The sequence below is a fragment of the Urocitellus parryii genome, chromosome 1 (assembly GCF_045843805.1).
Source record: "Urocitellus parryii isolate mUroPar1 chromosome 1, mUroPar1.hap1, whole genome shotgun sequence".
Lineage (NCBI taxonomy): Eukaryota > Metazoa > Chordata > Mammalia > Rodentia > Sciuridae > Urocitellus > Urocitellus parryii.
In genome coordinates, this window is record NC_135531.1 from 138,732,550 (window position 1) to 138,760,525 (window position 27,976).

General features: G+C 38.3%; 1 pseudogene; it reads left to right on the forward strand.

Annotated features, from left to right (window-relative positions):
* The first annotated feature begins 1,020 nt into the window (after nt 1-1,020).
* Nucleotides 1,021-27,695, forward strand: LOC144255274 (pre-mRNA-splicing factor RBM22 pseudogene; annotated as a pseudogene).
* Nucleotides 27,696-27,976: the final 281 nt, after the last annotated feature.

Below are 27,976 nucleotides of genomic sequence, written 5' to 3' on the forward strand. Positions count from 1 at the left end.
CATCTGCTGCCCATGGTTTAGTATAGGGTGATGTGGTACATAAAACTCAGTGACAGGAACTTTATGACCAGAGTGAGTGCTGGATTCACAACTGGAATACTTAAATTATGGTCTTGCTGCTACCTCTAGTAAAAGCATGTGATTTCAGTTCTTGGTTGCACTTGATTTTCCTTGTCTCTGAAATGAAGATTGAAATAGAAGATGGCATATGCTCTTACCTGTCCTGCCAGTTTTTTTGTATTGCAGAATTAGAGATCTAATCCAGGGCTCTTGCATGTCAAGACACCCTGCCAATGAACTATACCCACAACCTTTACACAGCTGTCTTTCATTGTTCAAATCATTTAATGCATTTTCTTTGTGTACGATATGGATTGTAAATTCTTTGAGGGCAAAGATCATTTCTTATATTCCTTCCATAAACCAATAAATTGATTTTCTTGTCATATATTGCATGCTCATGGTATAAATTTCAGAGAATTAAAAAAAAAAACATGAATAGTAAAAGTCAGTTTTTCCCACTATACTCTCGAAACATTGTTAGGAGTGGCAGGACAGGGAGATTCCTCACCCACAGAGCAAGTAATGCTACAGAAGCAGACTCTGCTGGGTGTCCTTTAACTCAGTTTTTTTTTTTTTAATATTTTAGTTGTATATGGAAACAATACCTTTATTTTATATATTTATTTTTATGTGGTGCTGAGAATTGAACCCAGTGCCTCATACATGTGAGACAAGTGTTTTACCACTGAGCCACCACTCCAGCCTAATTTAATTTAATTTTGACACTGTCTTCCTGGGGGTAACAGCTCTGAAAGACTTTCCTCAATTCAGACAGCAGGTTAGGCCAGTTATGACCAACCAGATATTAATTAGTGTTCCCTAGCAACCCCCTCCTTTATTAAGTTGGTAGAGCAGTTCACAAAATTAATGAAACATGTACCAGCTTATTATAAAAATTATCACCAAAACAATAAAAAATAAGTTATCAGAAAGGATACAAATAAAGAGGTACATCAAATGACGTATGGTATGCCACCCTCAAAGAATTCTCCAAATCCTTTCTTTTTGAGTTTTTCTGGAGGTTCCATTAACACGGGCACTATATATTAAATCATTGGCCAACTTCACTATTAGCCCCTAGCCTTCGTCAACTCTTAGCATACAAAAAGTCCCTTGTCACTCATCACTTTTGAAGATTCTGTGGATTTTAGGAGCTCCATGCCATAAATAGTATCAACGGGATTTCATGGAAGCCTGTCCTCCTCCATTTCCTCCATCTACATGAATGTGAGGGCTGGTCCTAGGTGAGCTGGAGTAGCTTGTTCTTACAGGTATCTGACATTCAAGGATGTGGCTGTGCTCTTTACTCGGGATGAGTGGGAAAAGCTGGATCCTTCCCAGAGAAACTTGTACCGGGAGGTGATGCTGGAGAACTTTAGTAACCTGGCCTCACTGGGTAAGGAAATCCCCTCTGGACACAGTTCAGAAATTAGACTTCAGCACCTGCTTCCCTGAATAAAAGCTGTTGGCCATCAAAAAAGTTGAGGTTTGCCTTATGATTATACAAATCATATCTTTGTAAATAAACATTGAGAACATGTTCCCCTTACAGGCATGAAATTACCCTGTGTATAGAAATGGAGGAAGTGGTCTTGGTAACCATCACCTTCCTTCTATGTTTTTTAAATTTTAATTATTTTCCATTAGGAGGACTCCCATTTATCAAACCAAAGGTGATCTCCCTTTTACAGGAGGGAGAAGATCCCTGGAAGGTAGAGAAAGAAAATTCTGGAAGTACCTCTCTTGGTGAGTGGGTGGCACTATTTATGTTTAAAGAATATTACGTGTTTGTGAAATATACAAATAAGCACAGAGAGGAATTGCTGCAGGTATTAGTCTGGTTCACAAGAAGGTGCAGCTTGGAGTGTGTTAGTTGGGAAACTTCCTTTAGAGTTCTCAGGCCTCAAGAAGTTGATGAGGAAGGGAAAGCCCAGGTTCCTAGACACCTGCTTCTGCTTTTTTGTGCATAATCACTTCACAAAATGAATCTCTCTAGAGCTCTTTTTATTCTTTCCTGTTATTTCTGAAAAGGGCTGCATTTTATGTATTCATTCAACAAACAGTGTAATTTAAGGGAATATAAATAATTCATTTTAGCTGAAGCTGCAGGTATGAAAAAGATAAGGAAGAAAATGAGATGGGAGGCTGTCTAAGGGCCACACTGTAAGTGCTTTGGTACAGTTCTAAGAGATTTGAACTGTTCCATGGATGACCAGAAATATTTGAGAAATTTAGGCAGAAGAACTTTTTTATCCCTGATATTTTAGAAAAATTGGTCTGAATTAGAAACAAATGTTCCTTAATAAAGGAATGGCTAAAGAAAAAATAATGTGTCCCTACTCTGGCAAACGTTGTCACAGTTTAGAAAGAAAGAACACCCTAATGTGGATGGAGCTGCAAGGCACATCAAGTTATAAAATATCACCATATGTTATTATTTATATTTAAAGAATATTAAGTGTTTGTGAAATATGCAAATAAGCACTGTGAGGAAGGTTCAGAAAACACAAAAATTACAAGGACACACTTAAACTGGTAACAGCAGTTACTCTTGGAATGAATCTAATAAAAGGGGACTTTGTTTCCCTGTAATGTTTTAATTTTCACAAAGAGAATATGTTCACGAAGGTATCTTGATTGGAAGTTAATAAGAATGGTCACTTAGGAGGCATTATTGAAGTGAGGCAAAACTAGAGGTTGAAAGCCTCACAGAATTCATGGGAATCCAGGCAGGAAGCCAGTGGGCCTGGACTAGAGGCACCTGCTAGTGAGGATCAGGGGGCGGAGGAGGAGTCAGCTTGATAAGGGAATCTGAGGAATTCAGTGTGGTTTTTATTTAAGATGTAACATACATGGGTAGAGGTTACAGATGGGCAGTTATGTAAGAGAGACAGACTGGTTGGCACTGCAAGTAGAGGGCAGGGAACCCTCAGTTCAAAAGGGTAATTGCCACCTTGATAAGTTGACCAGGCAAAGGAACAGAGCAAAAAACAGAATCCTAGGAAACCAACATTTGAGAGATGGTTAATCGAGAAAGGACTTTGTGACCAAATCTGAGGTTAAATTATCAGAGGAGAGAAACAGAAGAGGTGGCTGTCATCCAAGAAAGGTTGGGGATTTGAGCTTGTGGAGGCATAGGAAGTGTTCCCAGGGAAGGTCTGGAGAAAGGTCAGTTCAAGCAAGAAGAGTAGAAGAAACTGCAGAAGACAGCAGTGGAAACAGATCCTGCTGAGCCCCGGCCCTGTAACAGGATTTGGTCTGAGAATTGCAGAGCCTGGGAAGGGCTGAAGAGTTGTGAGTTTCCTGGAGCTGCATAGGTTCACCCTCCACAGAAGCAGCTTCCAACTGACTTAGGGAGCCTGAGAACATAGAGAGGAGACACATAGGAGGCTATGGTCAAGTCAGATGGTCAGAGACAGCCTCCCATGTTCCAGCCCAGGGAGCATGGGACAGACTGCCTTGGTACAACAGTGCCCACGCTGGGGGAGTTCTCTTCTCAGTTAAGGTGACAATTTTTGAGATGGAAACCCCAGTTGTCTATCTTTTAACCCTCATTTTGGAGAAATTAATTCTTTGGAAATTGCCAGAAACCACCCCAACATAAAAAGAGAGCAGAGAAACTTTAGAGTTGGGAGGCATCAGTCTGGCTATTATATGAGACCTGACTCTGGTGGGAAAGATCAGAGTCCTCTGAACAGCCCTTCCCAAAAGGAGCTCACTCCCCAAGAGCACAGCTGAAGGACCTGGATGTTCTTGGAAGTACTTACTGTTATAATTAACTTTCAGCCAGAACCAAAATCCTATCCCTTGAAAAATCAGTTACAGAAAAGCTCATGCTCTGAGAGCAGGATTCCCTAGAACCTCCAGTAGCCTCAGAATGCACTTTTACAAAGTTACTTTTCAATTCGGAACTGTTAATAAATAGGAACAACCCCTGCCCCCCGCCAAAAAAAAAAAAAAAAAAAAACATGAGAAAACAACTGTGTCATCCCTGGCTTTTTAAGTTTAAGTTAAAAGACAGGAGGATATGGCTCAAAGGGTCTGCATCTCTGATTTGGGTCTCTTGCTTAGAATATGAACCAAAAGCATAATCTTTTGAGGTTGTGCTTTTCTAGAATAGTTATATTAAGAATAATGGAGTTAAACTTGTTTGTACAGCTTCTAACTTTCGTTCCTACCCAAATGTAAAAATATTAGATTCCATGCAGTGGTAATATTTTCTTCCCATTGTTTCCTCTTCTTTTGTCCTCTAAAAGCAAGAAGCCATCTAAGATGGACTGAAATACATGGTGATCACCTCAAACGTTACCTGCTATGCTCTAGTGAGGTTTGCCTGGGCAGCATCTGCCTGAAGGAAAAGTCTCTTTTCCTGATTTGCACAAGCTGCTCAACAGATTAGCAGCAGACCTACCAAAGTGCTATGCAATGGTTTTAAAAAGCAACTTCTTATACAGTTTCAGTGGAGTCACAGTGCTCTGCAGCCCTGTTTAATATGTATGAATTAGTGCTGTTGCTGTCCCCCTGCCCTCCAACAAAGACCCATACATGGGCCTTGTACCTCCCCCTGCTGCCATCAACTTATCTTTCCTTTGTAGCTATCAAAGGGATCTTTATAAAAAGTAAATTATGTCATATTGCTGCATGCTCAAAACCTTTAGAGGCTTCCATCCCATGGAGTCCAATCAAGAATCTTCATTGTGGCCTTTAGAGACCTATAATGGTCTAGCCTCTTGACCTTCATCTACTTTTTCTCTTCCCTTTATGCAAGAACTCTAATCACCCTGGCTCTCACCTCTGGGATTTTGCACTTACTTTTCCTGTCTGATACCCATTCTTTTTCCTGATGACTCATTTCCTCATATCCCACAGGTTTCTTCCCCTCAGCATGCTTATCACTGCATAATAGTACATATTTATTTATAATCTGTCTCTTTCTTTGCATTTTTAGCTCTCTTATGCAGAATTGCCTCTTTCATTCATTCCCACTTCCCTATTTTCTAAAATAGTGGCTGGCCAGAGTGAACTTCCAGCTTTATAGTAAATGCAGAAATGACTAAGACTAGGTTAGTTCTGATGGACATAGAAAGAAGCAAACCAATTCCAAAGATATCTGGAAAGTAAAAATAGGACTTAGAGATGGATTTGATAAGGAAAATAAAGGAGATGGGATTATTAGGGATACTTGCTTAGTTGGTGGCTCATTCTGGAAAGAACAAAATACTATTCACTGGAAGGAGATCAAGTATGGGAGATAGTATGAATTTGGTTTGGAATTAATTAAATTCAGTTGTCTTTAGTTGGCCCAGTTATCCAACTGGAGATGTCAGGACTGAGTATGAAATGTAAATTTGCAAGAACCTGGTCCATATAGGATAATTAAAACAATGAGTGAGATTAAGATAAACTAGGGAGAAAGCTTAGGTTACAGTAAGAGGAAGAAAAAGGCTAGGAGTGAATATTGAGCCACACTGAGGTCTTAGTGATGTTAGGTGGTAGGGGCAGAAGCATTTCAGGCAGTCAGGTAGAGAAGAATGAATCCATAGTGAGGTCAAGTATAGATGTACTGAAGGAGTAAATTGGAGAGTTTGGTACCATCAAAGGCAAGATGCATAATAGAATGGTAGCAGTAGAAATAAGAAGTGGATGGATTTGGAATATATTATATGGTCAAATAAAAAAGTCTTGGTAGATGATGAGATGATGGGAACAAGAAGCTGCTTCTTGAGGATTTGATTGAGAATAGTGCCATTTACAGAATCCAGGAATTAAACAGGTTGGACAAAGTGATCATGAATCTGGTTCTATGCATATTAACTTTGAAGTGTCATTAAAGCATCTGAGTTGCTGTTTTGAGTAGATAATCTGGAAGTGTGTGTGGTGAATAGAGTATTCTTGCCTAGAGTATAAGTTTGTAATTGAAGCTAGCTAGTGGAAACAAATAAAGAGAGAAAAGTTGGTCACCAGGAACTAAACCCTAAGGAACTCTATGAATTAAAAGAGCAGGTAATGAGGTCACTGAAGCTTAGGAATGAGAGTGTCCCAAGGAAAGCAGGGGATTGTTGTCAGGTGTTGCTGAAGGTAAGTTAGGAGAAAATTGAAGAAAGTGTCTTGTCTTAGTGGCATTAGGTGGTAGGAGCAGAAAGCCAAAGTGGATATGATGAAGGGTAAGTGAGAAGAAGCAATGGATGAATGTAGAATACACTACATATAGGAATATATTCAGATAAAAATACTATGTAATACACCTTATTCTGCCCCTTTCACGTGGTGCATATTAAAACTCTTTCTGGTTCACTACACAGAGAGCTTCCTCACTCTGGACTGGCTCTATGCCAGCTCTCTTCTCCACTGGGAAAACATCTGGACTTGATTACATGCAGTTTTGGGTAATGACAGCAGCAGGCCCACTTGAGATTAGGATTTTATAAATGTTATTAGCAATGTGGGAAATTATTTAAAGCTATACCTTTATCAAGTGCCAATGTAAAGTTTTGATGTATTAAAATTAGAGTTAGCCCAAAGGTTCATAAGAGTAATCTAGTTGAATAAACTTTGGTGTGTACACATAGTGAAATTCTCTGCAGCTGTATAAAGGAAATAAAGATGATCTTTGTAAATTCCACTGTCATCTAAGAAGGGGCTGAGGAAGTACCACAAAAAAAGTAGGTATATTATGTATGTACTTTTAATTTTTCTTAAAAAAAGATAGAAACAGGAAAAAAAGGATAAAAGCAGATCAATAAAAATGGTTTTATAAGGTAAAGGAAGTAAGAGGATGAGGGAGCAGGAATAGAATCTAAAATTTTTTTAAGATAACTTTTCTTAATTTCACTTTGGAAATACAAAGACATTTCAAAAAATTATAAAGTAAAATTTAAAAATGAAAAAGTATCCCCCAGATGTTGAGAGCAAAATGAAACAGATGACCCTAATTGTGTTTCAGGTTGGTTAGTTTAGCAACATAGATAATTATTTCAAATTCCTTTACATCACAGCAATTTCATTATTTGTAGTTTATATCCTAAGTATAAAAATAATTACAAACAATAGTGTGCATTTCAGTGACAGTGATAAGAGTAACTTTGACACACTTATGCATGAAACAATTGATGTCTGAGATAGAGAGGTAAGGGTTTATATTATTTTGCTATGGCTGTATAAATTACCACAGACCAAGTGGCTTAAAACAACAGAAATGTATTGTCTCACAGTTCTGGAGGCCCAAAGTCAAGGTACTGGCAGAACCCTGCTCCTTCTGAAACTGGGTTTTTCCCTCCTTGCCTCTTCCTAGCTCATAGTGTTGCCAGCAGTCCTTGGTAATCCTTGGCTCCTGGCTGCATCAGTCCTAACTCCTCTACCTTCACATTGCATCCTCATTTTTCTGCCATGCATTTCTGGAAAATGGCCAGATTTTGCCATTTTCCACGGACACTAGTCATATTGGATTCAGGACCACAATAATGTCCTCATCTTAATTTGATCAAACCTGCAGAGACCCTATTTCCAAACAAGGTTACCTTCTCAAGTACTAGAAATTAGGACTGTAACATATTTAGGGGATGTGACAAATCAACCCATTATAATATATAGATGGAACAGTATTAGTGGTGGTTGAAACTTGCTTGAAGTTTCATTGTACAGTTTGCTCTTTTATATTGCTGCAAATTTTCCACAATTATTTTTTTTTAAATTAGGTACCAACCATACAATTTCTGAATGTTTCTCTTTTCCAGAAACATAAACATCTGGAGGATGTTTACAAATGTGCCATCCTACCTTCTATCATGGTGATATATATAATTCCCTGCATATAGCTCCTTCATTCTCTAACTCTAGAAACTTTGTAAGACTGCAAATACAAGCAACATTTTTATAGAAATGACTTGGATCATTTTATGAATCTGGCTGAAGAATAAGGTGGGGAAGGACACTTCAGGAAATAAATCTGGAAGGTTGACATAGGTTCAAAGACTAATGATAACTTCACCCCCATCTATCCTATGACTGGTCCTTTAAAGTCTCATCTTAGATATCAGAAAACTCTAAACAGTATCTGCATCCCTTGTCTACCTGCACCCACCACCATCTAAGGATAGTTTTGATGGTGGTCTAAGCTCATGTTTGCATCCATTTCTACCTTGTGTGTTTGTTGTAGAAATGATCACATTGTGTTGTAATTGTCTATTCATTTCTTTATTTCTATGCCAAACTATAAACTCCTTGAAGAAATTAACCATTTCTTTTCACTACAGGATCTGTAGTATACTGTAGATTACCAGTACCTACGTTATAGCCTAACATATACTAGGTACCTTTTAACTATTTGATAAATGAATAAAGTAAGGAGCAATGAATACTTTTTGAAATGGCAAGATGAACTTTCTGTATTAAGAAGGTAAATCCAGTGGGAAATAATACTAGAAAGGTGAGATACTGGGGTCAAAGGAGCAAATTGAAGGTCAGTAGCAATAGTCACTGTAGAGTAAGGAAATTCTGATCAACAGTAATGGCTGTTGGAGGCCTTTCACCTAATGGGATTTAAGAGAACTTGTTGACTGCCTAGACTTGAAATGCAGGGGAAAGAAGATTTCAAGTTGAAACCAAACATTTATAGAAAAAGTCATTGAAATGGTTATGATGTCGTTTTGAACTGGGAAACATAGGGAAAAAAGCTTTGAAAAGGAATTGTTGGTAAAACCCAAGGTTCAAGAACCAGCTGTGAAGATAGAAGGTGCTGAAAGATGAAAGAACAAGCCAGACTGACACAGGATTGCACCAAGTGCAATTTATTAAGGACTTACAGACAGAAGTGTGCTTTGGGTGGCAGCAAGGCAGAAAGATGCCCATACCCTGAGGAAAGGGAGTATATACTAAGCAAAAATATTCTGTGGCTATCTGAAATTTACCTGATCTTTCTCAAAATTATTAACATGTTTAACTACAGTTAAGAAACAGTTCAATGTCAGTGGCAGGCTAGAAAGAGAAAAAATTCAGGGTTGTCCTTCACATAGGAGGTGTGGGGATGGAGAGAAGATTGAAGAGACACTCTCAGTATAGGAAGAGCCCTGGGAGGATAATCTAGACCTAGTGACAGGAACTCATCATGGCTGTGGTCATTACCAAAATCATTCTGAGCTCAAAACTTCTGGCCTAAGTTTTAACCTTATTCATGAGGTAGCTCAGGCCTGTGCTTGATTCTTGGAACAGAAGTTGAACTGCACCTTAGGAGACATACTTGTAGAGCTGTAGCAAATTCTGAGCGGATCATGAGGAAGTTAGGATGTCCTCAACGAAGACTCATATCTGTTTCAGTGGAAAATATGAGACTAAGGCATTGGCACTTTAGTGCTAGGATGAGTTTACCACAATTGATATGGACCCTTGTAGCAATAATTACTTTCATTACAAATAAAAATGTCCATGTCTTATTTTCCTTATTCTCCTCTAAACCAAACTTTCAAAAACATTTTCCATTTAATGTTTTTGCTTTCTCACTTGCCATTGTTTCCTCTGTATACTCCAGTAGGACCTTGTTCCTTACTATTTCACTAAAAGACTGTACTAAGCTCTACACTGCCTCCATCTTGCCCATAGTCAGGGTTTTTAGTCCTCAAGGTATTTGCCGCAATTGATTATTCACTTTTTCCTGGAATACTTTTTATTCTCTTTGGCTTCTGGAACATCATACTGTCCTAATTTTTTTTCTTAACTTGTAAATGTTGTAGTAATCAAGTAATTTCTCTCCATTCTTTGTCTTTAAATAAAATCTGTATGCTGATATCTCCTACATGCATATCTTCAGCTCTGACCATTTCCCAGCTCTCCAGAATAATCTATATAACTGACTATTTTATTGTCTCCCTTCAGTGCCTACTAAGTCATAAGGCAGTTTTTGTGTTACCTTATGAGCTAGAATCCAGAGTGCAAAATCTTACTGCTTTCTTCCCAGCACATGTACAAACCTATAAACAATGCCAATAAACACAGGGGAAAGTGTTCCCAATACTTTAGGCCCATATAAGGAATTAAAATCTGATTGTTTAATTTAGTATATCTTAGGTCAATAGGAACTAGGAAGATATTAAGCAGAGAATTTAAGAATTCTCTTTCCCTTATAATAAGCACCAAAATTATGGGTGTGGGTGAATATAAAACCAGTCAAGGGGGATGTGCTATATGAGAATTCAATACCTTTAGAAATACTATTTTTAAAGCAGGAAGAGAAGAAGAGTTATTCATGAAGAAAACTAAGAAAGAGAAAAGCAAAATATATAATTTTCACTAAGCAGAAAAAAATGTGTGAATGTAAGAAAGATGAGAAAGAAAATGTCAAATAGGAATCTCAAACACAGTAAGAAGCAAGAATCATCCAGGTGTGGTAGCACATGCCTATAATCCCAGTGGCTTGGGAGGCTGAGGCAGGAGGATCACAAGTTCAAAGCCAGCCTCAGCAAAAGCAAGGTGCTGAGCAAATCAGTGAGACCCTTTCTCCAAATAAATACAAAAAATAGGACTGGGGCTGGGGCTCAGTGGTCAAGTGCTCCTGAGTTCAATCCCTGGTACCCCCACTTCCAAAAAAAGAGAAAAAAGCAGCAATAATCCCTTCAAACAATACTGTCTAGTTTAGGGAAAAATGACAAACTACAAATACAACCATTCTTCTGACAAAATTTAATATTTACTGAATTGTACTCTTATCTAATTGAAATATTTATTAAATTCAGGTCTTTGCCATTTTTCATGCTATTCCTGCTTTACATTTTTATATTCTTGCCTGCTGTTGATCTTGGACTCTTTTCAACCCTCCCTGCATAGCTTTTCTGGCTTGATGCATGAGCTGCCTTTCCAGCTCACAACCCTTGGCTTCACGCCTTCCTTATGGCCCCTCTGTAAATTAACTCAGTAATGCTGTGCAAACTGGCCCTAAAACCTCCCTGACCACCCATGTGCTGTCCTGAAAAGAAGTTTCTACAAGGGGCTTAAAATATGTGTATGTGAATGTATAATGTATGAAATTAGCATGTACAAATATCTAACATTCTAGAAACTAGGAATATGTAAATAATTAAGAAAGATTAATAAAACAAGTTTTGTGTATAATTGGGTTGCTATCAAGAGGATCTATAGGAAGATAGGATGTGCTGATCTGCTTATGAAGAACACTTAGAAAAGTAAAGTGATCTATAAGGAGAGAAATATAGAAAGATACATAATACAATATGTATGTATATACATACAATGTGTATATAGTGTATGTGTATGTATTTGTGTGTGTGTGTATATATATATATATATATATATATATATATATATATATGTGGGTATGTATGTGTATAAACACTCTGGTAAGTGCTAGGATAAGGGGAACAGAATATGAAAGTTCAGAGTCAAGCAAGGACTCATAGAGTTAGCTTTTGAACTCAATCTGAAGGGTACAAAGGAATTTGGGCATAAAACAAAAGAAAGAAAACTTTCCAGATTAGGAATACTTACACAAAGAAAAGGAATGTTGAGATGATACTTTAGGAGTTCTTCATGTGAAGTTCTTTGGATTCTGATCCTAGACTGTACTTTCTAACTCGTGTTCCCCTTTTGATATCTTCTCTCTCTCTTTAAATGGGTTCATTTTATTCATTTCTTTCATACCTTGTACTTCTACTCCATTGATTTTTTTCCTATACTGCCTAACTCTCCTATTTTTTCTCTTCTTATATTTTTTTGCAAGATACCAGGACCTTCTTTAATAGCATCAATATATATTGGTTCTTCACACTTAATCCAACAAGCTGAATTCTGTGATATGTAAATAATGTGGGAAAGCCTTCACTCTCAGTACATCCCTGTATAAGCATCTAAGAACCCACACTGTGGAGAAATCTTATAGATGTAAGGAATGTGGTAAGTCCTTCATCTGAAGGTCAGGGAATTTTATACATCAGAAAATCCATGCTGGAGAAAACCCTTATAAATATAATCCAAGTAGGAAAGCATCTGGTTGCAACACATCCTTTCCTGGTCAAAGAGTTCATCCCAGAAAGAAGTCCTATTTGTGTAACGAATGTGGCAACACCTTTAAATCTAGTTCATCCCTTCGTTATCATCAGAGAAACCTTTCAAATTTGGTGAATGTGGGAGAGCCTTCAGTCAGAGTGCATCACTTATTCAACATGAATGAATTCACACTGGCAAAAAGCCCTATCGATGTAATGAATGTGGAAAAGGCTTCACATCTATTTCACGACTCAATAGACATCCAATAATTCATATTGGTGAGAAGTTTTATAATTGTAATGAATGTGGCAAGGCCTTAAGTTCCCATTCAACTCTTATCATTCATGAGAGAATTCACACCGGAGAGATACAATGTAAATGTAAAGTGTGTGGGAAAGCCTTCAGGCAGAGTTCAGCTCTCATTCAGCATCAGAGAATGCACACTGGAGAAAGACCTACAAATACAATGAGTGTGAGAAAACATTCAGGTGTAACTCATCCCTTAGTAATCATCAGAAAATCCATACTGGAGAGAAACCTTATCAATGTGGGGAATGTGGGATGTCATTTGGCCAAAGTTCAGCCCTTATTCAACATCGAAGGATTCATACAGGAGAGAAACCCTTTAAATGTAATACTGTGGGAAAACATTTAGACAAAGCTCCTCACGTATTGCACACCAGAGAATTCATACAGGGGAGAAACCCTATGAGGGCAACACATGTGGGAAATGTTTCAACCACAGGTCATCCCCTTACTAATCACTATAAAATCCATATGGAGGAAGAACCCTAGAAAGTAGATTTGCATGTGTAAAAGCCTTAAACCAAAGCTCATCAGAGAATACATACTTCAAGGGTGATGTAATAAATGTAATGGATACTGAAAAAGCCCATAATCATTTAGTGTCCATTAGCTATCAAATCCCATGGACAAATCTTGATTATGTAATAGCTAAAAGGAAAGCATTCATACCTGTCACTTTTAAAAATAACTTGAGAATTCATAAGTGGAAATACTAACTTTGGGCATTTGTAAAATAAAAGGTGTTTGATTTTCCTCTTTCCTACAGCAGTGTAGTCTAGCTATCACATGTGATCCTCATAAACATCAAGTGGGTAGGGATTTCTCTGGTTTTCTCATAAAAACACCAAACTCTACACTGGTGATAATTTTTATAATATTTTAGTAGCATATGAGTGAATGAATCAAAGAAATTATACATTTTTAATGAAAAGGACCAAAATAAAAGATTAAAATAAGCTGTAAACTACCTCTCAGTCTCTGGGATTTATTCTTTTCTTGTCTTAATGTCAAACTTTGCACATGGATTTCATTTAAAATAAAAAAAGATTTCAGGGGCTGGGATTGTGGCTCAGTGGTTGAGCGCTTGCCTCTCACATGAGAGACCATGGGTTCAATCCTCAGCACCACATAAATATAAATAAACAAAATAAAGATATTGTGTCCATGTATATCTTTAAAAAATTTTAAAAAGATTTCATTAAAAGAGAAAGAAAAATCTGATCTCTGATTTAGTAATTACTGTGAATTGAAAATTTCCACCTAATTTTTCTTTTAAGAAAAAAAATTATTGCTTTGAAATTATTTATTATGAAGATATACCCACTAATATCTTGTGAGCTGTCACCTAGGGGTATTAAATACAAAATAGGCAACTATTTCAATTTTAAAGCTACTGTGAGGTTTTTTCATTAAAAAATAAAATAAAATTTAGCCAGCCTCAGTAATTTAGCAAGGCTCTAAGCAACTCAAAAGCTCAAAAAATGTTTCTGTGGTGTGAATGCTCTTTCTCAAAATATTCTTATGTTGAAATTCTAACCTCTGAGGTTATATTAAGAAGTGGGTCCTTTGGGGAGGTGATTAAGTCATGATAGTGGAGTCCTTGTGAATGGAATTTATGCCCTAATAAAATAGTCCCAGACCTGGTGAGGTGGCCCACACTTGTAATCTCAGCAGCTTGGGAGGCTGAAGGCAGGAGGATCACCAGTTCAAAGCCAGCTTCAGCAACTTAGCCAGGCCCTAAGCAACTTTGGAAAGACCTATCTTAAAATAAAGTTTTTTTTTAAAGGGTTGAGTACATAGCTCAGTGGTTAAGCACCCCTGGGTTCAATCAAGGATACCAAAAAAATATAACCCTGGTGTAACTTCCTCTGTCCTTTAATCAGAGGATGCCTGCTGAGAGCCATTGCCAAGTAAGAATGATACATGGCATGACCCAGGTCATTTGCAGTGACATTGCATGTAAGGTGACCTTTCTCAAGGACCAGGGTGGATCCAGGTTTAGGGTGTGTTTTGCTGGGATTAGGGAGTATCCGGCTCCTTGGGTTTAGGGTGGTTCCAGGTTTAAGGTGTACCCTGCTGGGAATAGGGCGTATCCTGCTGCTGCAGGCACTTCCACTCCTTGAGTTGCCCTTGAGTTCTCTCAGGATTCAGAGAGTTTTTTGGCATACAGAGCCCAGTGGAGGTGTGGATTTCCCCAGAACGTGCTTGTAGGGTGCCGGTGTGAGTTCGGGAATAAAGAGTTGCTGTTTGAATCTACAAGGCTGTGAGTGGCTTGTGATTTTGTGCCCAGCCAGACTGCAGCAAATGCCATCTTTGAACCAGATGATCCTCATCAGACAACCGACTAGCACCTTAATCCTGGACTTCCCAGCCTCAACTGTGAAAAGTTTCTATTGTTCAAAGTTACCCAGTCTCGGATATTTTGTTATAGCAGCCCAAATAGACTGTCATATTATTTTATTAATTATTTTATAAACTTGGTGTTTTTCCCTCCAAATGCTAGTGATCAAACCTAGGGCCTCCTGCATACTAGGCAAGCACTATATACTACTGAGCTACACCCCAAAACCCAGTATTTTTTTTATCCCTGCTTCGAGATGTGTACTGTATTACACATTGCAAATTTTAAGAAGAAAGGCACAGACCTTCCTTCAAGAAGCCATGGAGTAGGGGAAGAGAAAGGAGTTGAGGGACTATCAAAGGAATAGGGAAATGTGTCACTGTACATAACTGCTTGTTTTATCAGACAAAACAGTTTAATTATGACAATATGTTGCAGTGCAAGAATGTTGTAAAGTTTTGCACCAGATGAAAAAAGAGCTGTAGGGGGCCTGGAGATATCAAAGAAAGCTTTGCAGAGGCAATGAGGCCTGAGCCAAATTTCGGAATGATAAAAACTCTTGCAAAAGTGAGATAAGCATTTCAAATAAGTAAACTACATGTGCAAGAGTACAGGTGAGTAATATGGCACATTAGGAAACATGTGTAGAGCTAGTGAGCAGAAGAATAAAAGATATTAAAGCCTGAGGAGAAGGCAGAGGCCACATAACAAAAGGCCTCATTTGCCATGGTAAGGAACTTGTGTTTTATCCTAAAATTAATATTCAGCCAAATGTGTGGGGCATGCCTGGAATCCCAGTGACTCTGGAGGCAGAGACAGGAGGATAACAGGTTCAAAGCCAGCCTCAGTAATTTAGCAAGGCTCTAAGCAACTTAGAAAGACCGTGTCTCAAATTTTTAAAAAGAGATGAAGATGTGGCTGAGTGGTAAAGCCCTTCTGAGTTCAATCCCGGTACTAAAAATAAATAAATAAAATTATATTACTATCAAGCAAGGAAATTTGTTCAGCAACAATATATAGAGGATCAATTTAGGAGGAGGTTAAAGAAACCTAGATAGACTGATGCCTAGAAATTTAGACTATTGTGATTCAAGTGATAAATGAATGAGAATACAAATTCAAGCAAGTGCTGTATGGATGAAGAATAGGAGACAAATGATCCTTTATTAGAATAAACAGGGTTATCCCAGGCAAATAGGAGAGGGTGTTGAGTGACAAGAAAGCTAATCTGGCCCACAGATAAGGCTGCCAGACAGATGTCCTATATTTAATGATTACATCTTGAATCCTGCACTGTCAGGACACCCTAAATGTATTCAGAAATTTTCTTCCAATTAGTAAAAAATCAGCAGTTAGAGCTATTTTTCTGCCTCTGTAATTGTCATTTAAATCACCTAAGTAGCAACACAAGCTTAAATCACCTCTACCAAGTGATCTGAGCAACCCTTTATGGTGTCTTCTGTATGTTTGGCTAAGGAAAGATAAAAGAGAACTGAGAGTTGAAAATACTTCCCTTCCATCTTAAAGAAAGGATAAGAATATTGTTTTGGCCAAAGTCCCAAGTTGTAAACAAGTAATTATTAATAATTAGATGTCCAAACAGCACACATGCTCTAAAACCAGGGCCAGACTTATTCCAGTGGACCTCCTTCTGAAAGTTAGGAAGTTAATGCCAACCTCTAGCTTCTGAAAGACCATCATCAGTTTCATGCTTCTAGTCAACAATCAGAAAGGACCTCACTTCAGAAACCATGTTCCTGAAAGGACACCAGTCAATACCCTATTCTAGTGACCACATTAACACAGTTGAAAATCGGTCTGTTTATAAACGCTCCTGCTTCTAAAAATCCACCAATCCTGGATACTGAACTTTAGGAACCTTGGATAAGATCAGATTTGGCTTTCTTCAGAGAGACTGTTCTTGCAAGTGCAGCTCTCCTGTGCAGGAACACGTGAAGCTCAACTTTTCTGCATATCAAGTTTAATTTATGGTTGAGTTTGCAAGTCTGCAACCATTTCAACAGTTCAACTTACTGTTAATTTACTGTTAGCCTCATGAATGAGACTACTAAACTCAGTATTTTAAATTCTTGCAATGATTGCTATAATCTATTTTATATATTTTGGTAAGAACACTTAACTTTACATCTACCCTATTATCTATTTTTATTTGTGTATATTTGGATCTCAAATTCAAGTGCAAATTTTTTATTAATTTTAAAAACTTTGGGTTTTTGTTGAAAAGGGAAAATCCTTTGAAGCTCTTCAATATGCAGTTGGTTATTTAGAATCAAAAACAATGGCTAGTCAGATGTATACTCCAGCATACACTAATAGCTAAGCTAAGAGGTATATGATTTCCTCAATTTGTCCTTTAGAAATGGATAATGTAACAAATTTCCTGATTTAAAAAATTCAGATGAAAATAAAATAATCACAGCAGAAGTTGTAATGACCTTCCACACTATATTTCATCTCCTCAATCTTTCCAGGACAAATGACCAGCTGAACACACCAAAGGTATTCTCTGATTTTGAAATTGCAAACAAATTTTCAAGTGCCAGAAAAAAAAATCTGCAATAATAAAATGTAATAGCTCTTCTTACTATTATTGAGATTATTAAAGATTTAAAATGCCTCATCTTTTTTTTTTTTTTTTTTTTTTTTTTTTTACAAATAGGTCCATAAGGGGAAAAATAAGGGGAAAAATTTCTCTGAGTGATGCTTTACTCCTGAAAAATCTTGCTTGGTAGGCTATTTTATTCCTTCCAGATGAGACCTCAGAAACAATACAAAATTTTTTCAGAAACTCATTTAATTGAGTTAAGTGAAGTAAAATTGTACCACTTTGGTTGAGGACAAATTTAGGTAGATGCATAAAAGTGCAAATAATTTTTAGTCAAAATTAAAGCAAAGTATAAAAGATTCTGTGAAAGGTGTTGGCTGTCCTTCCTGTATTCTGCATTTCTGCATAATGCTACACAGACACCTGTTAGCCTCCTGTTAACAATGGTCCAATCATCTGGAATTTGTTTCCTTAATTCAGCATTTAAACTGAGCAGTTAAAAGGATTTTTGTTATTTTGTTGGCATTCAGAATTTCTTGATTCAAAGCTTATTGGGACTTAGAGTTTCAGCCCTGATATGTAAACATCTTGGAAGTCATCGCTCCTCCTTACAACAGAAAAAGTTGGTCAAACTGAAAATCAATAATAGTTTCTTTCTGTTATAGAAATGGGACCTTCTAAAAAACTGAAGCCACATGAAGACACCCCCACTGGATATGTCAAAAGCTTTGTAATGTTTTGAACAACTAATAAAAAAAAAAAAGACACCAGCACTTGGAAGCACTGACTCTTGTGATCAAATCATAAAGATTTTAGACATGTTGCTCAGAGTAACAGGCAATGAGTTTATTAGGACTAGGAAAGGGGACACCCTCAAGGGAAAGGGGGACAGTGTGCCTCTCCTGCACTTAAGTTTTATTTGTGATTCCACAGAAATTTCCAGAGAGTCCCGCCAAAGTCCACCTCTTGACATTTGACTGACAACAGATTGACATCAGACTTTCAAGTCCCCACTGCCATGACAACTCTAGGTCACCTTGGCCCATGCTGACAGTTCTAACTTGGATATTTAACCATAAATTCTTAAAGCCAGGAAGGGCTGTGGGTAAATTATGACATTATTTCAGGCCTGCATTTCTCCTGCAGATAACAGATAGTTTGCTGAGGAATGTGACATATCCTGTTCACCTAAGCCAGGCAGAGCTTCAGGTAAATTGCTTCTTGGAAAAGAAAGCATGTGGGGGTCAGCACAGTGGGCCCATTTTATAGAATTATTCCCTTATCCTCATGTTCCCATCACTGGCATCCGTGTGTCCCCAATCATTTCTATGTTTCTGAGAACTGAGGTCACAACACTGTAATCTGTTGATAAAGGCATACCCAGAAATAGCTGAAATCTGTTTGTTTGGAGCTGAAACTACTGGAGCCTTAAACTGGTGGGAAAACTTAAATGGTAATTTTGATGAATTGCCAGATGTTGAGTATGTAACAGATTGAAAGTGTGAGAACCTGCTGGGGCCCACAGTCTTATGGGATTCCACCATACTTCCATTGCAAACTAGATTGAATTCCACTCGGTTCCAGGAATCCAACTATATTCACATAGTGATGATCTGAGAAATATCAGCTCTGCAGTGGGTGAGTAACTGTTGTGACACACAACAGACACTAGAATGGCAATATGTAAATCAATGGAAGTGTAACTGATGTGATTCTGCAATCTGTATACAGGGTAAAAATGGGAGTTCATAACCCACTGAATCAAAGTGTGAATTATGATATATCAAGAACTATGTAATGTTTTGAACAACCAACAATTAAAAAAAAGAAGAAATACACCCAGTCTTCACCACCGGGTGTGGGGGGTGGGGTGGGGAAGAGAACTACAGTCCAGCAGGGGGAGAGTTTGCCAGATTCTTAGGCTAACTGGGAGAAGGACATTTCTTCCATTTTTCTCCCTCTAACCTTCAAGGACAGATTTGGGGATGTTGCAACCAAGAAAGAAAGGCAAGGAGGCAAAAAGCTGTACCACCAGAGGGACACCTGAGAAAGTCCCAGCCACTACATGGGCACACTGACACTCAGACTTAATTGGAAGGTGTAGAATGCACTCCATAACTTTCACTCATACAAATAGTCCAGTATAACACTAGATTACACAGAAAGAGCCACAAGATGCAGACCCTCCTTGTGGAAAAGTAGTTAAAGTTAAAGTGAAGACAAAAACAAAATGCCAGAGGAATTTGAAGCCTCTTGCACCTATGGCTAGCCAATTCTCAGCCTACTAAACATGAAGCTAGCAGCATATTAGAAGGATTGTACAGCATGATCAAGGGAATTTACCCCAGAAATCCAAATCATTGATTGATTTTCCACATATGAAAATCTATGAAATATAACAGAGCAAATGGAGAAAAACATGTTTATCTCAATGCAGAAAAAGCATTTCACAAACTCCTACAGACTTCCATGATAAAGGAACTGAACTAACTAGGAATAGAAGGGAACTTCCTTAACATGGTTGAGGACTCTTATGTAAAACACACAACTAACATCATACTCCAAACTTCTCCCCAAAGATCCTAAATATGACAAGTGTTCATTTTTTGCCACTTCTACTCAACATTGTACTGGAAGTTCTACCCAGAGCAGTTAATCAAGAAAAAAGAAAAGCCATCCAAACTAGGGAAAATTTAAAAAAGAAAGAAAGAGAAAGAAGAAATAAAACTATATTTGTAAGTGATATGACTTTACATATAGAAAGCCCTAAGTATTCCTAAGAATCAAATAGAGCTCATAAGTGAGTTTAGCAATTTTGTAGGATACAAGATCAACATGCAAAAAAATTATTTCTATATACTAGTAATAATCAACCTGAATAGGAAATTAATGAAATTTCTTATACAATAGCATCAAAAAGAACAAAATACTTAGGAATAAATTTAATCAGTAAGGTGCAAGACTTCTACTCTAGCAATCAAAACAATGTGGTTTGATGCATAAAGCTAAATATGTAGATCTATAGAGAGCCCCGAAATAAACCTACACATATAGAATCAATTGTTTTAATCTCTTCAATTAATTTACTGAGATAACTGAATACACTAAAGAATGAATCTGGATCCCTTCTGCATCAAAATTAACTTTGAGTGAAACAAAAATTGAATGTGAGTGCTAACACTAAAAAATCTTAGAAGGAAACATAGCCAAAGATTTGCATGACTTGAATTAGATGAATTTCCTAGGTATACCATAAATCAGACTTCATCAAAATTGAAATCTTTTGTGTATTAAAAGACACTGAGAATAAAATACAATCCAAAGAAAATGGCAAGTATTTGCAAGTTTTTAAGTGCCTCCCATCAGAAACATATAAAGAAATCTACAACAAAACACCAGTTTATTTAAAAATAAGCAAAGAACTTCAATGGACATTTCTCCAAAGAAGATATACTAAGAACCAATAACCATATGAACAGATTTTCAACATTATTAGTCATAAAAGAAATGCAAATAAGAGCCACAATGAGATATCACATCATACTCATTAGGATGTCCATTATTTAAAAAAAAAATCAGTAAATAACAAGTGTTAGTGAAGATATGGAGAAATTAGAATTCTTATACATGCTAATGGAAACAAAAATGGTGCAATCTCCATCACATACACTATGGTTGTTCCTCAATAATTTTAATACAAAATTATCAAATGACCCAACAATTCTTCTCCTAGGTCTATACCCATTTGATTGAAAACAAATGCCCACACAAAACCTGTACACAAATGTCCACAGCAGCACTATTCATAAATGCCAAAAGATGTAAACTACCCACATGTCCATCACTTGATGAGTGGATAAACAAAGTGTGGAATAGCTATACAATTGAATATTATTCAACAATCAAAAGGAACAAAATATTAACACGTTATGACTCAGAACCTTGTAAAGATTTTGTCAAGTGAGAGAAGCCAAACACAAAAGGCCACATGTTATCTGATTCAACTTATGTACCATCTTCTGAATAGGTAGATGAGGGTTTGTGGGAACAGAGGAACAGGGAGAGATTACATAAGGGCGCAAGATTTTCTTTTGAGGATAATGAAAATGTTCTAGAGCTAGATAGTGGTAATGGTTTTTCAACAATGCAAATGTGGTAAATGACACTGAATTGTAAACTTAAATTTACTAAAATGGTGAATTTATGTCACCTGTACTTTACTAAAATAGTGATAATAAAAAGGCACAGTAATTAGTAGGTATTCAACATATAGAAGTAATAATAATAAAGGTGATAACTATTCCATTTCTTATTTGAAAATTCTCTTTTAGTTTAAAAAAACAAAATAAATTAATCATTTTTTGGTCTTGGCATCATGCAGGCAGAACTCTCAAAAGGAACATTGTCTAGACATGCACTTATCTATAATATTAGCCACTTTTCATTTATGGTTTTTATATTTGAAATTTTAAATCAAAATTTAGTTTTTTACTTGTACTAGTAACAGTTCAAATTTCAATATCCAGTGGCTACCATTTTGAGTAAAGCAGATAGAAAAGGCACTTCCCTCACTGTGGGAAGTTGTATCAAACATTCCTGGTCTAGACCCAGAGATTCTCTCTAACAGTAAATCCCTCCTAAAGCAAATGTCTCAAGTCAAGCAGAATTTCCCAGTGCTGGCAAACAGGCAGCAGCAGTCTCCTGTTTCCTTCTCACCACATCAATTGGCTTCTGGGTTAGTCAAATTTTCCTTGTGTAACCAAAATACTGACAAACCAACTTAGAGGAGGAAAAGTATGTTTGGGGCTCATAGTTTCAGAGGTTCAATCTATAGGCAGCTAACTCCAAACTCCATCACTTTGGGCCCAAGATGAGGTGGAACAACATAGCAGAAGGGCAGCAGTGAAAAAAAGTTGTTCACCTCCTGGTGGACAGGAAGCAGAATGAGAAAGGCAAAAGAGAAGCAGGGAAGATGAAGCTTTTGAGGTATACCCCCAGTGACCCACCTCCTATAGCCAGGCCTCATCTGCCTACAGTCCCCACTCAGTTAGTCCATTGAAAGGTGGAATGACTGGTTAGGTTACAGCTCTCACAGTCTAATCATTTCACCTCTAACTATTCCTGCCTTAGTGCAAGAGCTTTTGGGAGACATGTTTTATTCAAAACATAAGAGCTTCACAGTTCCTAATGATTTACCTAATGTACCAAGTACAGCGTGACCCCTTTCCTTTCCCAAACCAAATACAATGAAACAAATTAAATGAGATGAACAGCATCTCTCTCAAACCCAGATACTAATAGAGGGAAGCCAAGAATCAGGGAGGGGGTTCAGCTTCCCAGGTGACTTAAGATCACTGTTTTAGTTCATTTGATGTGGCTTTAACAGAATACCACAGACTACACAGTTAACAAAGAAATGTATTTCTGACAGTTCTAGGGACTAGGAAGTATGGGGACCACATGCAGAGATGGCCTTCTTGCCATGTCAGAGCATGGCTGAAGGAATCACATGGAAATAAAACACACAAGAAAGAGGAAGGGATGGCTAAATTCACCTTTATAATAAAGCCACTCTCTAAACAATGAACTCACTGCAATGATAACAACATTAACTCATTAGTGAGGGCTGCTCTCTGCATGACCTAGTCTTCTCTTAAAGGTCTCACCTCTCAACATGGTTGCACTAAGAATTAAGTTCTCAACACATGAACTTTGGTAAACATGTTCAAACCATAGCATCTGCCATTATTTTCTCTCCAGACTCTCACATATTCTTAGTTCTCAGAGGATCATTTACCATCTTGGAGCAACTTTTAGATTCAGAAACCACAGGCTGTAAATCCTACTGCCTTCAGCATCTTCTAGCTTTGATATAACATTACTGAGTCTCCATTTCTCCCTTGTGAAGTGAAGTAAATGATGAAATTTCTACTACCTAACTCCTCTTGAAAGTTACCTAAATAAAAGAGACAAATGGCAGCTGCTGTGTCTCTTACAACACTTTTGTGTACATATTCAGGGAAAAAAAAAGAAATTGAATTGACTTCTCTCAACAGAACCCATATTCATAAGCCTTTCTCTCAAATTTTTATTACTTAAAAACATATTTTTGATGGGTGCAGTGGAACATACCAGTAATCTGTGATGTTTGGGAACTTGGGAGGCTGAGGCAGGAGGATCCCAAGTTCAAAGCCAGCCTCAACAACTTAGTGAGACCCTGTCTCAAAATAAAAATTTTTAAAAAGGATGGGGATGTGGCTCAGTGGTAAAGTGCCTCTGGGGTCAATTTCTGGTACCAAAAATAAAGAAAGGATAAAACACATATTTTTCACTTTTTATACATAATCAAAATATGACAAAATGATGGGACTTGTTCTTCCAAGGAGTTGAGAGTTCTGTGAGAAATAGGTGGCCATAGGCCACTAGAAGGCCCCCATTCACTAGGGCCTATCTGTAAAATGAATTCAGAAGGAATCACTGAGCTCCAGAGGCAGAGACAAAGCCAGGCAAGGTGTCACATGCCTTCAATCCCAGCAACTGGAGAGGCTGAGGCAGAAGATTGAAAATTTGAGGCCAGCCTCAGAAACTTAGCAAGGTCCTAAATAATTGCATGATACCCTGTCTCAAAATAATAAAAAGAATGAGATATAGCTCAGTGGTAAAGTATACCTGGGTTCAATCCCCAGCACCAAATAATAATAATAATAATAATAATAATAATAATAATAAGGGAGGAGACCAAGTTTGTGCATGAAATTCCAAGCATCACAAGGTGGGTAAGGACCTTCTGAAGACTGATCAGTCATATGCAGGCATGAGTTGGGGTATATTTGGCCATGATTTGAGTATTCACATAAGCCTGCTACCAAGAAAGGGCTTGCTACTCAATGCACAAAGAAGTCAACACTGTTAACACTGGTTCTTGAAAGAAGAGCTTCATTGAAGGATAACAGTAAGAACATCCAACCCTGATCAACCAATAGCCCCAGTAAGGGGAACTAGGGAGCTGATTGGTCATTACCAGGAGTCTTGGTGGAGTAACTTGCAACCAGCAGGTGGGTCCAGGTAGAACTGATGGATAATTCTGGTCCATCCTACAACTGTTAATGGCACCCCTTACCTCTTAGGTCCACAGGCCCTGTTCTTTTTTCTCAAGTTCAACTAATCAGGAACTTTGCCAGGCCCTCAAGGTCATTTTAGTTCAGGTCCTAGGGTTCTGTGCCTGTATCCTATAAATTTTGAGGATGTGTTTAGAAACAAGGAAGTTACTATTTTGCAATTCAGTTTCAGGCCTAGTGTGTCACTAGAAAAGATCCAAGGTGTTCCCAGAGAGGGGATCCTCAGCTCAGGATGAGTGGGGTCCTTGACAAACATCACAGAAAGGAACTTAAGGACATGTCAGCTAGAGAAAAAGACAAAAATTTATTTAGGAAGGAAGAGACACATTCAAGGGAGGATGTGGGCTGTCTTGAGGGTAAGCAGTAGCTCCTTAGTCTGGGGTGTTCATATTTATAAAGGGACAGTAATTAGGAGGTGGGCTAGAGGTGAAGTCAGGGTGAAGTTAGAAAATCTCGTGCCAGCTTTTCCTGCACTTGCACATTGTCTTCACATCCTAGTACTCTTTGTGGACAAGGACAAATGCTTATTTGCTTACAGGTTGATTGTTTTGCCTTCTAGTGATTCATGGGCACTTCTCTTTTGAGATTCAGTGTATTTTTTTCCTCTTTATTTCCAGATCCCCACCTCAAGTGACCCTTTTTCTCTTGAGTCTATGTCTGACAGGGATCAGGGCTCTAGGTACCCAAATGTTCCCAAGCCTTCCTAAGCTATATTCTGAAGAACAGCCCAGTGCTCTAGGCACACCAGGGACTTGAGACACAGTCCCATTGGAGTTCCTATCCATTCACCAGGGGTATGCATAATGGAACCTCATGCACAAACCATCAAACATTTCCAGTTCTCCATCTGCTTCAAAACACTAGGGACAACTCTGTACAGCACACCAGGAGTCTGAATGGAACACCATGGTGCATATCCCCATGATGACCACAAAGTGAACAACATCTCTAACCCCACCTACCTCCAGAATCCAGCTAAGATTGTTGGATTGTTCCCAGGTGACAAAGCCAAGTCAGGAAGACACACTGGGAATGAGTGACAATCTGGGGCTCTGCCCATCAGAGGAACAGAGTTGGCAAATGAATTTCTGGTGGAACAGCATTTCCTGAGCAAGAAACTATGGCAGAATGTCCAGAAGGCCCACTGCCAAAGAGGTCTGTTTCCTTCATTAGGTCCCACCTCCCAACACTCCTGTATTAGGGATTAAGTTTGCAACACAGGCTTTTGGGGAAACACATTTAAACAAAAGAAGGCAGGAGGGATTCTCACCTTCCTGGGTAATGGGGTCTGCAGTCCTTTTCTCCCTGCTCCCTTCTTCATTCTTAGTGCTTGGAGGCTCATTGACTATCATGGGACTCAGGGATGACAGCTGATCTTTGAATCCTGCCTTCACCTTTTTTAACTAGTGGTCCTTTTTTCTTTTAACATTGCTGGGCCTCCCTTTTTGGTTGACAACATTTTAGTGGAAGCTTCTACTTTCAGTCTCTTTGATCACAATAACACAAATACATGGCAGAGTCTCTGTCTCTCTTACATAACTGTACATTTCCAAGAAGATATTTTTCAGTAGCAATGAATTTGTCTGTGCAGATCCTATTTTCGTAAGATTCCCTCTTGCACAATTTGCATTGTCAATTACATAGATACACCTATCACCTTATTTTTCACTTTTCTAACAAGGTCTAAGAAAAGTCAAAATAATAAGGATTTCAGTCCTTTGCCCAATATTGTTTTCCCAGAGAGATGATGAGCTCTGTGAGAATCTAATTTCCTGACTGTCCCATTAGGGCCCCCATTTACCAGCACCCACTATGGAAAAAAATCTTTGAGGGGGTTGGTACCCTCAGAGTTAATGTTTGAAATTCAAGCACATGGATAGGGCTCTGCCAGGCTCTGGGGCAGGGGGTCACTTGGAGATAAAGATTCTCAGAACCCTGAACCTTATTCCATTGAAAAGACAAGGCTTTATCACAGTTCTTTGCACAGATGACCCCTTCCCTAAAACCTACATAATAAAGATAACATTCAGAATTGAACTGAGATAGGAATTTGAAATTACAGGAAAAAAAAGATATACTGAGTCTCAAAAGAAAAGTGCTCATGAATCATAGGAATGCAGAAAATTTTACCCATGAACTGTTGTAATGCAGAATAGGCAATTCAACCAGCAACCTTGGCTGTGTCCTTGCTGGCAAAAAAATCACATGATGTAAGCACTAGGAAAACTGGCCCCAAAGTTCATCACTTTGCTCTGAATCCACTTCTAGCAGAGCCCCCGGGCTACTATCCCTTCTACAAATATTAACATCCAGACCAAGAGTACTTCTCACTCTTCCCACATCCACCCTTAATGTGTCTCTGCCTTTCTAAATAAATCTGTCTCTGCCTCTAACTGATGTGTCCTTAAATTCCTTTCTGTGATGCTTGTCAAGGACCCCACTTGTCCGGAGTTGAGGTCCCACTCTCTTGGAACACCTCCATCCTCCTTCAGTAACAGAGCACTGGAAGTAGGAGAGTCCAGTTCCTATTTCTGATGCTACTACTGCCTCCAAAAGCTCTCCAGATGGCTCCCTGACTGGTTTCAACACCTACATCAGGCCAAACTAGGAGGAAATGTAGACTTCCCCCCATTCTATGCTAGATGTGTCTTGGAGAAAACCCATATATACCAATGACCAGAAAAAATCATGGAAAGTAATTTGAAGTTTGTGCCAAGTAATTTGCAATGTTGTATTGGTATGTTCCAGGGTCCAGATGTGTTTTAAGAAAACTGAAGTAAGCCAAACCTGAAGTAAACTGAAGGATACCTAGTAGACCTGCCTCTCAGATCTACAGTATGCCCTATCCATCCAGGTACATGATGAGAGATTTGAAGGATGACACATCAAAGTCAGATGTCAAGAATTAAATGCAAAAGAGATTTCTAACTGATGTAACACAGCCACTCAGCATGCTGGGGAAAGTCACATCCATCAGTGACATGCTGCCCCAACCATGCTTACTACAAAAGGAATTTGCCCCACATTTGCTCCTTCTTGGTGAAAGAAGAGTGTAAAGGAGGAGAGAAAAGGAGCATTCCATATAGAAATGAGCAGCCTACAGATCCAGATAGCCACCTCTGGGCTAGTCATACTATTAAAGACCAATATGGAATCAATGACTCTGGAGCATATAAACTTCTCAAGTGGGCTGCAACAAGACTTTACCTGGACCCTTCAGTGGACAAGATCATCACCATACTGGATATTGGTGCTGGGTAATACCATCATTGGGACAGATTTAAGAAGTCATTTGGAGAGATCTGGATGATCCTTATTGTGCTCAGGTAGCAGTCACCCAGTTTGGCCTGGGGCCAGCTGCAGAAAATAACTCTTTAATAAGCTGATTGTCAATGGCAAACAAAATGGGAAAGAGGAAAAAAAATAGAAGGATGGAATCATAATCTTGGGGATCAAGCTAGAGCCTGTTCTAGGACTGACAAGGTGTATTTCTTCTCCTCCCACAGCAGAGGCAGCAGTGGCCTCTGAAAACTACTACCTCTTCCCATGTAGTCCCCCAGCTGTAGCGACCATTACCTCACTGCCACTCCC